The following is a 15541-nucleotide window of genomic DNA, read 5'->3' on the forward strand; positions in this document are numbered from 1 at the left end:
GCTTGTTGTAAGTTGTCAATCAAAGTGTTTAAAGGATGTTGGGGCAAATGATTCAAAGAGTAACTATGATCAGTTCGCAGTACAGTTAAGGCTACACATGAAGATAATATGGTAATAAGGTCATAATGAGGTTTGACGTCATGACAGTTGCTCCGCCTTGATAGATCCATATAAGGAAATAGAGCTCAAAAAAGCTATTTAATGATGATTGCGAGAATTTGTAATGAATGTCTGTATTTTCAGGTTTAAATAAATAAACATTAGTGATTTTCTCTTATATAGTAACAACACGTCTTCGAAATAATTCTCTTTTTGTTGTGTCATTTGGCTGCATTCGGCTTCAGCCAAGCGCTTGCACTCGGTGACACGGAATGTTGTTTACATCTAAAAACGTGGCGACAGCAGCTGAGATATGCAGTGGATAAATGCAACAATCAGGCAATCTTTAAAGAGAACAGGGATAAAATAAGAGACCTGGGCCTTGTTTATCTTTTTGATGAGAAGATGATGACGTTATTTCGGGAAATCATGGAAAACTGAGACGATCCGCACTATCTCCCTAGGTCCCTTTCTGTTCATTAAGGTGTGTATGTGCATAGGTATTAACATGTAGACATACTATTCTTTACATCGATGTAAAATAACCTTGAACATGTACAATAAGATGTATTGTTACAGTCCGTCATAAACTGCAATACAGTGTCCTGTGTGTACCCCCCACTCCACCCCCAAGCACACACATACACAAAAACACACACATTATGAAAGTTGCACACTTTTAAATATGCAATGATGTTGTTCTTTGGCATACATGTACAAACATGTAACATAATATAAGCACAGCACGTCATGATATCAAAAAGTATAATTTAGATGCAGTCACACTTACAGTGTATTTGTGAAGTCAAACTGCACAGTGTACAATGTATGTGCACTGTACATACAAGAGTATAAGACCCTATAAATTTTAATTTTTACCTTTGGCAATCAAAAATATGTGAATTTTAAGATTTCAGTTTTTACCAGTGCTTCATATTTTAAATTCATCATAGAACTTTTACTATCTATATCACTAGGCTGTAAATTTCTAGAATTTCTACATTAATGAAGATAAAATGTTTGAATTTTCATTTGTCTGACTACATGTACATTAAGTCAGTCTGATATGTATATACATGTATTTATGTACTGTTTATATGTATCATTCTTTTGTCATTGTAGCTATCACAGAACTGGTTAAAACTAACATTTACATCAGCTAGAACTATCAAAATAGATGCATCAATTTCTCCACTGGGTATGATCACACTAAAGCATTTCACATTAATTTTATAGTATGCCAGTGTTAAATATTTTTTTAAAAATGTTGTATAGGTGAAAGAATTAAATGTTATCTCTAGTATATTGATTTTTTTTTAACTTAAATTAAGTATAGCTACCAATTCTACTTTTGCAAATGTCATAGGTTTCAATTTCCCAGAAAAGTTTCGTATCAAAAGTTTAATTTGTTTCCATTTATTTTATGAATTTCAGAAAATATAGTATAGCATGGTTTGTTTTGTACAATGCAATGTCATTTCATTCTACAAAAGTAATCATCAAGTTTTTCACTCATTACATATATATTGTGTTGTAGCTACTCCCAAACAATTTGAACAATTCATTCAGGCAGCAAGTGTTTCCACCAATAAAATAAAAAGGTATGCTCCATATAAGCTCTAAACCATACATATTCCTAGCAAGATTATTGAAATGTTTTGATAATAAAAACAGTAGAGTCATGTATATGCTTTCCATGTTACTCAATGCATTGTTTTGAGTATCACTTTTTTAAAACACCAATGAACCTACCATAATGGTATTTCATTTTGTTTTCAGAATTGATTTCATCCAGAAGAACTGTTTGAATTATGGACTGTTTGAAATATTTGCACCTGCCCAGAAATCCCTTTACAGCTTGTCTTTGAATTTGAAAGGCTGTTTTTAATTAAATAAATTTTCTAGATAACTAATACTTTGAATTTTTAACAGTATAATGGAGTGAAAGTTTGAAGGCTGTAAGATTTGAGTATCTTTACTTGCATGTATTCTGACAGGCGCGTAGCTGCTTATACGCAGGTGCGTACACATCGTTTACAAATTTAAAAAAATGGGGGGGGGGGGGGAGGGAGAAATTTGTGAGAAGAGAACAAATATCAATACCATCCAGCAAATATTTCTGTTTCAAATTATTTTATCTCATACTGTTTCAATTCAAATTCTATATTACTATGTCTTTATAAAAAAAAAATAAAAAAAAAAATTGTAATGTTTTATTAAATCATTGCCAAACCAAATAAAACATTCATTAATTTGTAATTCTTCTACAACACATTGATAATTTATTTTAAGATCTTTGAGAAAATATCAACCGTTGAATGCTGTGATCCACTAGAATATGTATGATTTGAAATATTATTTTTATTAAAAATTGAAATTATTAATTATATTTGCTGCCGAAAGATGATACTAATATATCTTTTAAAAAAATATTCAGCCTCTACATGTACAATAAATATGCACGGAAGTATTTAACTTTGTGTTAAAAACAATATTACTATGTCTTGTATTTTCTAAAGAAAATCGAAATGGCATGATTTTGAATGAAATATTTGGTAAAAACCATGAGCTTCCAGGGATTTCGCCCCTGTGCCCTCATCTGGACCCACTGGGGGTCTCAAAGCGGACCCCAGCCGTTCTCTGCGTACATTTCACTTCCATTCTGGTATGCGCCTGTCTGTGTTTTGGGGTACAACAAGATCTAAATTTCAGCATGTATATTGTGTTCACTTGTTTTTTAACAGAGTATCTGTTTCTGTATTACAAAGTTTTTACTATGATTATCATGTTTGCGCATTGACTGATAATTACTCAAAAACATGAGACTAAAGCCCCCCTCCCCCAACCCCCCTACGCTGATATGATTTGTGCTACAATACCCAATTAAGTAAAACCTGATGTAAACACTGTTTAATAATTTATTTTTAACATGCCAGTAAGTATATGGTATCAAAGGAGCCAGAGGCAAACTGGTGTGTGTGTGTGGGGGGGGGGGGGGGGGGGTTAGATCTGTAGAAAGGAAAACAGGTTATTAAATACAGGAGTAAGCACCCCAATCCCTTCCTTCTGTTCTTAAAACTTTTAACGTAGTCTAGAATCCATAAACAGGTGAAGGTTTGATAACTAAAATAATCACATATGAAAAAAAAAAAAAGTTCTGTTGGAGATATTTTTTCTGTGTGTCTACTGAGGAAGAATAAATGTTTAATCATTGATAGGGGCTGTCTATTTTTTATTTTTATTACAAATGACTGAATCTTTCAATATTTTTAACCATGGGCATTTTCCAATTTATTTGCATGATGGATGTTGCGGCAAATTTTAGGCGAACGGAGGAAATGCGGTAGGTGTCAAATACGTCTTGTATAGCGTATAAAAGAACGAAGTTATACAAAACAAAATTAAGTCAAAGATTTTTTATGCATACCGTTTTGATTTAGTGAAATAAAGCCCAGCGCAGTCCGTAGGTATTTGTTTAAAATTTGCGAGGTACACAAACTCTACAAAGTACCACAGAGTTATCTCCCATGTTGGGTCAGTGATGCGTTTGAAAACTATATTTAGAATGAATGTGTTAAGATTTAAATTTTTAAGCAAAAAGTGCAAGGGCAAGGCGACAACCCAAGAGGTAGGTTTTTATTTTAAATTCTTTATTTACTGTATAGTTTTTAAAAAGCGATGCTCATTTCTTTGTAATTCATTAGGCAATTTAAAATTTCCGATTAAATGATGAAAAATACCCTATTTTTGAATACTGGTGTTTGTTTTCAATGGATAACTTAAATATCTCAGAAATCTGACTGAATGAGCATTAGTTTTTCGATAGGATAGATACAACAGTACATGTACCAAGGGACACAATGAAACCTTGTGCAGTTCAAATATTGTTTGCCTTGCCCTTGCACTTTTTGGTTAAAATTGACATTTCATATTTTGACCTAAAATCGGAGCTCACGTGACTTTAGAAGGTCACATGATGACAAAAAATACCGATGTGAAAAGCGATGGACAAACTCTTCATAAAGCCATTAAGATATTTCAGATAGAGTTTCATGCTAAAAAATAAGACGGTTGAACTTTAAGTGTCTCGTTTTTGGTGCCTTTTTATAGAAAATGTTGCCTTAACTGTACTGCGTTTGCAAGACAGGTCTACTTGGATGAGAATTTCCCCTGGAAAAATTGAAATAATCATGGTCAAGCATTACATAATATTCATCATCATAGTCAACATTTTTAGTCGTGCACGGTTCTTTGCCTGTAAAATTTTTTCCCTGCAATTTCCCATCATTTTTGTCTGTCTTGCTTTTAAATGACATATTATTAGGTTTTCCTGCATTTGTCTGATTTGTCATTCTTGAGTTAAAAGCAGAGTTAAATATAGCTTTTCCTGGACAAGAAGAATTTCTTCTTACTTTCTGAAATGCATTAACTGTTTGAAATCTGACTGATGATAACTCAAATGTAAAACCACTATACTCTGTTGTTAAATATCTTGATAAAGATTCCAAATCTGTGAAAGTAAGTATTACAGTTGTACCATTACTACATCTTGAGCCATCCTGATTACAGCTGTGTGAATCAAACACAGAATACTCATTTGTTAGCTCATTGTGTGACAATGCAATTGAATATTCAGAAAAAGTAGCAAGCACACTTGCGCTAGACGAAAAAGCATCAGCAACCCCTGATGATATATTTACAGAACCAGAAGCAATATCACCCCTTTCCCCAACAATTCCATACCAGGATACTTCATTCACAGATACTTCAAAATCCACCCCATGATTGAACCAAGTTATGCAAGTAATGTGGTATTTCATTATGCTGCAAATTTCTGGGTGATATTCGATTGATTGATTGATTGATTGTATGTTGTTATACGTCCCATTCGAGAATTTTTCACTCATATAGAGACGTCACCATATACCGGTGAAGGGCTTCAAATTTTGACCTTTACTCGGCACTCAGGGCCATTGAGCAGTGAGGGATCTTTATCGTACCAACGCCTGACGCGACACGGGGCCTCGGTTTTTAAGGTCTCATCCGAAGTGCCGAGCGCATGGCGAAGGAACAGTTGCTACCCATTTTTTTATCGACTTAGGTCAGTCGCGGCCGAGATTCGAACTCACGACCTCCCGATCACGGAGCGAGCGGGGTGATATTTGAAGATTTTGTATTGTTTCAATATATCTGTGGTGTCGTTCTTGAACTATTCCATCAATATTTACAAATGTCCAGTCACTAATTTCCGAATGAAATGCAAGAAAGCATAAAGCTACACAAGCAATGGCAGTACATTGTCTCCCTGCATATGCAAGGTCAAAAAAAGGATATCCTTGGTGTAATGATCCTTGAAAAGATCTCATGATAAGGCATTCAAGAATTCCAACTACTTAAAAGTATTTTTTTTCAACAAACTTTAAAACTTGCTATGGAACAAATACAGTAATTAAAATTACTTACCTCCTTCACGGTCCTCTTGAACAGTACTGCTAGAGTCTGAAGACATTGCCATTTTGGGTGTCACTGACAGAACGTAATCCCATCACAGTTAGAAAAGACTGAACTAAAAGTTGCAACGCAGTTTCCATTTTTATACTCAGGTCGCGGACGTCGGTGAAGGCACCCTTAGCTACAGCGTTTAGACAATGGGCGAGCCGACCTTCTCACCGAATTTGTGTTTCATTGTCTATTTCACTTTATTGTTCCATAACAGTCTAGCCATACTTGAGCCCCAAATATACACGATTAAGAACGAAAAATTGAAATACATAATCTGGGTAGTTTTTAAAGTGCATAACTTTCAAAAAACGTTAAATATTTTAAAGAAAAGGTAAATAAATGGGCCGTACTTACAGGTGCCTTGATTGTTAGAAAGTGTTTAAATCTTAAAAAACAATGTTCCACTATAGAAATATCATATGAACGTAAACATAAATCTTAATAATACTCAATGAAAAGGTTTCAGGGGTCACGCATCACGCATACAATGATATTACACATTTATATGCTTCGCTGCGTAAAACACAGGTAAGAACTGCGAACCAGCTAATATCGACCAGTTTACTTTAAATGCTGCAAGACGAACCGCGGCTGATTCCGTCACCTTCATCAAACCGAAGCCGCTCCTTTGAATAAAAAGTCCGTTCAGTAAAATCTTTCTTTTTTTTTAGCTATTTACCTGTAATAACAGAGACACGACGTAGATCTATATATTTTCATTTTAAATCACTATTACGAAAATCTTTTAAGAAGTTATTTGGAATGACTTAGTTCAGACTGCGAACCAGTTAAAGTAAACAAACCAGTTTATTGTGAAACCTCTGGGAAATGTTTTCGTTAAGTAACTTTATTATCTGAGCTAAAATTTGCCATAAGTTGTTGCACAAAATAATCTATATGAAGAAGAAAGTATGTATTTCTTTGTAAACCAATACACAGAATTCTTTATCCTGTTATCATGGTTATTTAGCTATGAAATAACCAGGAATGACCTGTTTTACGTTCATTAGTTTCCGACAATTCCTTGAGCGCAAGCGCATTTGAAGTTCTTCATATGATAACTAGTCAGCCCGGGGGCTGACTAAAAATGGATTTACAGTCACTTCGTACACAAACCGAGTCGTACTCAAATAAACTCGTATACAAAAAGTCAACTCGTACACAAAAAAACAGTCAACTCGTATACAAACCAGAAGTCAACTCGTACACAACTCATACATCATCTTTCATTCTTTGCTGTGGTTTATTAATGAAAACAGACAAAGACATATTATTTCTTATTTATTTTTTATTTGAATAATATTTACATACCAAAACAAAAGTAAGATAAAACAAGCACAAGTAACAAGCACTATTAGACTAGTCCACTCAAGTCAATTATTGTTCATAAAACACAGTCACAAGAAGCACAGCTAAAATACACTAAAACTAAATTCACTACAAGCACTACTGGTCACAAAACACAGTCACTAGAAGCACAGATAAAATGCACTAAAACTAAATCACAACTCAGTTTGGTCACAACACAGTCAGATTTCAGAAGGGGCTGTACAGGCGGCCAAGTTTCTTCAGAAGGGAAGATGTGGAGATGTCTCCCATGGCATAAGTGGACCACAACTGGAATATCCTGGCCTGGACCTAATATGAAAAATAAGACACGTAAGTAAGATCCTTCATCAAGTAATGAAATAATTCAAAAGTATGTTTAAACAAAGTTAAAAAGGTAAGATTAAATTAAATTATATACTCTATTTGGGCACTTTATTTGTAAATTAATTTAAAATATATCAATTATTAATTGAAATTCATGTTACCTTTCTGGTGGACTTCCTCTGCAGCCTCTGCAGCTTCCCCTCACTGACCAGGCGTCTCTGCAGGGGGAGGAGGTCAGCTTCCTTCCTCAGGAGGTCTAGGAGGACGTAGAATGGCAGGTTGTGGGACCCTTGGGCCTTCTGCATGTTCATCCTGGTGGGCCAGCCTTCAACCTGAAAAAGTAAAGTAATGTTTAAATTATTATAATTACAGTATATATTTATATTTATAAATTTCATTACATTGTATAGATGTGAAGTAAATTTTACAACATTAACTGATAGAAAGAGTTTTAAATTAATATAAATTGAATATTTTAAACTTTATAATTTATCAACATGTGTAAACTTCCTTAAAATATTACCTCGTTGTTTGTCCGGATGGACTGGTTGAAGGTACACCAGGATGACACAGGCCAGGTGCGGTTGTTGATCCATGTCCGGTTACCTACAATCAGATTCAGTTTCAGTTTATTGAAGTCAAGAGACATACATCTCATGGACAATATTTACAATCACCCATTAACACATGTAATAATAAAATAAACATACAATTGAAATGAACAAAACATATAATATTTTTGATGATCTATAAATCTCATAATTAAAGGATACCGAATTATGAGCATCTCGTAATTAGCGTTTGTCGCAGATCCAAGAAACCACCGCGCGGGGGTTGGTTTAACAATACTTCTTTGATGTCTTTGATGTTCCTATCCTATTAGGGAAGTTGAATTATTTAAATATTTAGGGGAAAAAACTTAAAAAACTTAAAGAAAAGTAACACTTCGTGTTATCAAACATTATTTGTATAAAATTAAATCATAACGATTGTATATAAATGTTGTGTACGAGTTGACTTCTGGTTTTTGTGTACGAGTTGACTTTTAGTATACGAGTTGGTTTGTGTACGACTCGGTTTGTGTACGAAGTGACTGGACACCGCAAAATGTAAATGCATCAAAATTCACGTCATAAAAAATTATCCTAATCCTTAAATGAAACAATCTTTGTATTCATTACGGTACCTTAATTTGATATATGTCCGACATGAATAAGCAATTGTTGATCATTTAAATTTAGAAACTTGCATAGAAACCTGGATTCGTATGCATAAAAATTCTAAGAATTTTCTTAAGTATATTTTTAAATTTCTTAAGCATATTCTTAGCTAAGTAAGATGCTTAAGTTCCGTTGCATAAAACTTCTAAGCAACATGCTTAGTGATTCTTAGCTAAGCATATCGTAATCTGCTTAAGTACACCGTTGCCATGTCAATAAAGTTATTTCCGCTTTCACTTTCATGTAAATAAACACGTCATGGTGGAGAAACAAAGAAATAAAATTATTTAAAAAAATATAATTCATATTAATTTTAGGATTCACATTCCTGTTATAACTAATTTTTTATATCTTGATCAATTTGATCACAATATTTTGTTTGATATCGATGACGTGTTTAGATTATCGTCTGCTCAAACAAAACTGACAAAGCAAGAAGGTATACACTGTACATATGGCCGAAGAAGGTAACGGGGCGAAGAAAAGAAAACCTAACTGGACGACCGATGAGTGCCTCTATTTAAGTCGCCTGGTCGAAGAAAAGAAAGAGGTCCTGCGAGCCAAGTTCGGCGCGGGCGTCACAACTATAAAGAAAAGAGAGGCGAGGGGACCTAGTATTCAGAAATCGCGCAAATTTTTACACATGTAATTGTATACGCGAAAACGAAACGAAACTTTAATTCTAGTAAGAAAATTGTACATTATATTATGACATTTTTTTTTCTTGAAAATCACTTCAATTAAAAAAATAAATAATTTAATTCTCTCCCCCGCTTTAAGGTCACACAAGTGCACTCGCACAGTTGTAGAAAGAACAATTGGGCAATTAAAAAGAAGGTTCCACATTTTACATGTGGAAATTCGACAGAGTCCAGAGAGAGTAAGCAAAATTATTACGGCCTGCGGAGTTCTCCATAATATTGCCAAATCGTTTAACATCCCCCTTCCACAAGAAGAAGGAGAAGACGAAGATGAAGACAATGTTGATCAGTATATCGTTGCTGCCTTTCAGAACGCCGATGGACGTGTATATAGAAACCACATTGTTTCAACGCATTTCACGTAAATGTATGTCATTTTATTTATTTTCAGTTATGTAGAATTGATTTATTGAGGGATAAATAACAAATTCAGGTATATAGAAAAAACATCCAAGTAAAATACTTTAAACTACTGTGGTTTCAATGTTGTATGATACTGACTACTTTTCAGAGAGTTCTAATTCTGTTTCTAGCTTTTTTATTTGTAATTTTAAAAGTTCATTTTGGAGCCTAATATGTTCAACATCATGTTCCATTCTCTTTTCTTGCAGTGCAGTTATATGTAAACATCTCTGACACGACGGGATAGTTAGAAGGCCCAACTCCTGCGTTTTCGTACTGCAGTGATCACCGCTTTCTTTGGTACATGTGATCATGAAGTCGGTCACCTGTGGACTTAAAATATTAAAAGATTATAAGCAATATATTTTTTTCATGATATTAAAATGAAGGGCAACGAAACACTCAAAGCTTGTCGTAATTGCATCCTGATATCGGAACAAACATACCTCTTGCTGGTTGTCTGGTGTGGGTCAGCATCCAGTAACAGGTACGTGGTATCTATGGCTCCAGGAATTCCTGAGATACTCACATTGTCTGTGCCAATGACATTTCCCACTGCTTCTGCAAGAGGTGTTATTTGGCTCCCTGCTGGTCCTCCCCCTGTTAGATGCGAATTATCTAATTTCAATTGAAAAAAAAAAAAAGAAGACAAAAAAAAAAAAACACTACAGAGATAATAAAAAGTGACTAAGCATATCTTTTGAAATGTTTGTCGGAAGTCTTCATAAATAGTAATTAAGAGATTTGTAATATAGGCACAAGCATTGTTTTTAAGTGAGGAGGACAAATCACACAATATTTTGTTTGAAAAAAAAGTATAAGATCGATAGAAATCATTATTAGTAAACAAACTTTAGAATTTATTAGTTAATAATTGCTGAGCGGATTTCTTATCTGTACAGTTATGCTATAATTATTCATGGCCGTAGGAACCGGGGGGCCGTGCCCCCCCCCCCCTTCCAATAATTTTGCCGATATATAGATTACTATAAAAAAAATAGCTACTATATGCCTGTGCGCCCTCAATAAATACGTCTGATGACCTCCTTTTTTTTGGGCTTGTCAAGAACTTTTTGGTAGTTGATAGTGCCCCCTCAACTGAAAATGTATGGCTGTGCCCCCCCCCCCCCAAACTGAAATTGCTTCCTACGGGCCTGTTATTTTACGTGTATTTATAGTGTTTTGGGATTAAACGGTTGCGAAAATAAACATTGATGTGGACATTGGGAAAAAAAAAACGAACAGGAAAGGAATTGAGTATATAGGTTTCCTCCCAACCGAAACTACTTTTCTATAATTTTAACAATTCTTTTTTTTAAGGTTAGCATAAAGTTAGGTTTTTGGTAAACTTTGCATATTTTTGAAATGACAGTAGGCGTGTTTGAGCTCAACTACTTCTTTGTATTGTATATAGATTTGAACTTTTTTATCAACTCTTTTTTTTCTTGCTGTTGGGGAACAGTAAATTTTGCTAAGCATCCACTTTGGAATGGATGACAATCCACATGAAAACTTCCTAAAAATACTTACATTAAATTGCCAAGGATTAGGGGATATGAATAAAAGGAGGGATGTCTTCAAAATTTTAAAAGGAAAAAAATTAAATGTGTATTTTCTTCAAGATACACACTTTGTTGAAAAAGATGAAAGCATAATTAAAATATTATGGGGATATAAGGCTTTTTTTAGTTCGTACAAATCAAATTCACGAGGAGTAGCTATCCTCATTAATAATAATTGTGATATGACATTAGTTAAAGAATATAAAGATGACAATGGCAATTATCTCATTCTAGATGTAACCATAGACAATCTTCCTTTTTTGTTAGTAAATATATATGGACCAAATTTAGATACACCAACCTTTTATACAAATCTTTTAAACATGATTCAAGATTACTACTCATCACAATATGTGATTATAGGTGGTGATTTTAATTTGATTTTAGATAAGGATCTGGATTCTATGAATTATAAAAACCTAAATAACCCGAAATCAAGAATGGAAGTCTTGAAGATGATGGAGACACTAAATTTAAAAGATATTTTCCGTGAAAATAGTCCAAATTTAAAAAGATTTACCTGGAGAAGAAAAAATCCAATAAAACAAGCAAGACTTGATTATTTCCTAATATCAGAATCATTACTCAATTTGGCCCCTTACGTAAAATTTGAAAATAGTTATCGTTCAGATCACTGTCCAGTTGTCATGGGTGTTAAAACAGATGAATTTCTTAAAGGGAGAGGGTTTTGGAAATTGAATAATTCTTTACTTGCTGATAAAGAATATGTAAATCTCATAAAAGAAAAAATTAAAAATATTAAATTACAATATGCCTGCCCTGTCTATAATTTTGATAATATTGACTCTATTGAAACTGATACAATTCAATTTACTATAAGTGATCAACTGTTTTTAGATACATTACTGATGGAAATAAGAGGAAAATCAATTTCTTTTTCAACTTATAAGAAAAAGAAAATAGCTGAACAAGAATTGCGATTAGAAAAAGAAATCTTAAAATTGGAACAGAACTTGACCCAAGAATCTACTGAAGAACTAGAAAATAAACATGAAGAATTAGAGAACATTAGAAAAATCAAATTTAAGGGTCAATGTATTAGGTCAAAAGTAAAATGGATAGAAGAAGGAGAAAAACCTTCAAAATATTTTACCAGTCTAGAGTCAAGAAACTATCAGAGTAAAGTTATACCTAAAATTGAAAAGGAGGATGGAACAATTATTTTTAACCAATTTGATATTTTGAATGAAGTTAAAATGTTCTATGAAAATCTTTATAAAAGTAGGGAGAATGTGGATTCTGGAAGTATTCATGACAAATTAAAAATATATGATGTCCCAAAATTAAATAAAAAAGAATCAGAAAGTCTTGAAGGCCCATTGACCAATTCTGAAGTCCTTAATTATTTGAAAAATATGAAAAATGAGAAAAGTCCTGGACCAGATGGTTTTACTTGCGAATTTTTCAAATTCTTTTGGCAGGATATAGGTGCCTTTATTACAAGAGCAATAAACAACTCATATGAATTATCACACTTTACTGAATAAAATAAGTTAGGTATAATAACTTGCCTACCAAAACCAGGAAAACAAAAACAATTCTTAAAAAACTGGCGCCCAATCAGTTTGTTGAATGTGATTTATAAAATAGCCTCAGGCTGTATTGCTGAACGATTGAAAACCGTATTGAATAAAATAATAAATAAGGACCAAACTGGCTTTTTAAAGGGAAGATTTATAGGTGAAAATATTGGACTGGTTTATGATTTAATGCATTACACAGAACAAAAGCAGATTCCAGGCTTATTAATGTTAATTGATTTTGAAAAAGCTTTTGACACTATATCATGGAAGTTTATATACCAAACATTAGACTTTTTTAATTTTGGGAAGTCAATTAAAAATTGGATTCAAACTTTTTATAATGGAATTAAATCATGTGTAATACAGAATGGAATTTCTTCTGACTACCTGTTCCCTCAGAGGGGATGTAGACAGGGGGACCCAATTTCCCCATATCTTTTTCTAATTTGTGCTGAAGTTCTTGGGATTCTGATTCGAAATAATAAAGACATAAAAGGAATTATAATTGATGGGGAGGAATATAAACTTTCACAATATGCTGATGATACTTCAATTATATCTGATGGATCACCACAGTCTATGGATGGTATATTAAGAGAACTTGACTATTTTGCACTTATATCTGGTCTGAAAATTAATTTCACTAAAACTAAAATGGTTTGGATTGGCAGTAAAAAATTTTCCAAAGAAGTTTTTCATCACTCGAGATGGAAGTTAGATTGGAATAATTCTACTTTTGATCTTCTTGGTGTAAAATTTTCTATTAATTTAGATGAAATGGTTGATCTGAATTACCCCTCAAAATTAAATGAAATAAAGCAGTTGATAAAACAAAGGCAGTTAAGAAAACTTACTCCAGTTGGTAGATTAGCAGTGATTAAATCCCTGATTATACCAAAAATGAACCATTTGATATTGACTATTCCGAACCCTTACAAGGAACTCCTAGACGAATTTGAGAAAGACCTGTACTACTTTTTATGGGGAAGTAAAATTCATAAGGTTAAGAAAAATGTTATGATTCAAGATTATAGAAATGGGGGGTTGAAAATGATTGAATATGTAGATTTTCTATGTGCATTAAAATCAACATGGATCCGAAGACTAATTAACTCAGATACAAAATGGCTAAAACTTCTTGAATCAGAATTAGGAATAAAAGTTGAATCTCTATGGGTAAGAGGTTTAGACTTTACTGTTAATATGTGTAATAAAATAAGTAACAAGTTTTGGAAAGAGGTTTTACTTAATTGGGTAAAGATCATTGACTCTGGTCAAAATAATATGCAAATTCTACATGAACATATATGGTTTAATTCAAGAATTAAAATGAACTCATCCATATTTTTGAAAAGTTATTTCGATGCAGGCTTTGTTTTTGTAAGAGATCTGTTTGACTCTGAAGGAAAATTTGTAAGCCTTGAGTACCTCACAAATCTTAACGTAAAAACAAATTTTGTAGAATATGCAGGTTTAAAAGTAGCTGTTTTAAAAACATTGAAAAGTATTGATATTGAAAAAAGAGAAACTGGACCTTTTATCCCTAATTCACTTTATATTTTTTATAAAAGTACAAAAGGCTGTAAAGACATGTATAGTTTACTCATTAAGAAGAAAAAGGAAGCAATTAAGGCACTAGAAAAATGGGAAAATAATGGAATATTTTTTGGCGATATAGACTGGAATAAAATATTTGAACTTCCTTTTAAAGTAACAAAAGAAGCAAAATTTCAGTGGATGCAATTTCAAATTCTGCATAGGATTATTGCAACAAATAAATACCTTTACAATCTCAAAATAATTGATTCACCTGTATGTTCCTTTTGTAAACAAGATGTCGAAACGATTGAACACTTATTTTTTGAGTGTTTCTGCGTTAAAAAAAATATGGTGTCACATTGAGGAATGGTTTATAAATAAGTTTCATTTTACCATTAATTTTGATAGAAAGGATATACTTTTTGGCAAATTCAACAACAAAAACATGTTTAGACTACACAATATATTAATACTTACTGTTAAGCAATTTATTTTTGCTAGTAGGTTTAAAAATGTGCCTAAACTAAGCATCTCAATGCTAGAAAAAAATATTGTGGATAGAATATTAGTCGAAAAAGTTATACTTTTAAGAAACTGTAAATTTTCAGAATATGAAAAATATTGGAAAATTATTTGTGATATGATATAATGTATTTATTTTTCTCAAGTTTATATACAAATGTACAAGTATGTTAAAATACTTAATACTGTTCCCCCCACCTCACTTTTTTGCACCCTTTCACCCCCTTTTTCCTTTCTTTAATTTTATCTCTGTATATAAAGCTTTCACAGTGAATATTCATTAAAATGTACAATATGTCATATACAATTTTAATGTGATTTTGAAATGCAACATATATTTACTACAAAGAAATTATATTTAATATGAAGTATCAGGCAGTAGAAATGAAAGTATGTATTGAATGTTAACTAATATATTGTATAGTCTGTATATGTGAAAGCACAAATAAAATCTATGAATTAAAAAAAAACAAACTTACCACTGCATTCATTTTTGTCGCTAGTTAAAACCCGCACAGCAAGATATAAACAAGTCACTGATCGCAATGCACTTGTCGACATGACGTCATCATGGCAAAATTTGACGCATTTTATGTGCAGTGAGAGGCGGATCAAGTTATTTTTCCACAGTGAAAAAGGGATTTTATTATTAAACAGAATATTATTTGCAAATCTTAGGTAGACCATTATTACAAATCTGAAACTTTTGTTTGGTGCCATTATTTAAAAACTATAGAGAGGATGTATTGAATTAATTCTACCGTGTTTTTATGTACAGGGTGTGCGTATTGCACTCC

The 15541-nt window shown here is 32.7% G+C and overlaps 1 long non-coding RNA gene across 1 annotated transcript; it reads left to right on the forward strand.

The window, feature by feature from the left end:
- Positions 1–312: 312 nt before the first annotated feature.
- On the forward strand, positions 313–1910 carry LOC133200042 (uncharacterized). The gene is made up of 4 exons (XR_009722872.1): positions 313–583; positions 1222–1297; positions 1637–1700; positions 1879–1910. It is a non-coding gene; the product is annotated as an uncharacterized LOC133200042 (long non-coding RNA).
- Positions 1911–15541: the final 13631 nt, after the last annotated feature.

Source organism: Saccostrea echinata, unplaced genomic scaffold (assembly GCF_033153115.1).
Source record: "Saccostrea echinata isolate AGI-Se365-2 ecotype Australia unplaced genomic scaffold, CSIRO_AGI_Sech_v1 ptg000036l, whole genome shotgun sequence".
Taxonomy (NCBI): Eukaryota; Metazoa; Mollusca; class Bivalvia; order Ostreida; family Ostreidae; genus Saccostrea; species Saccostrea echinata.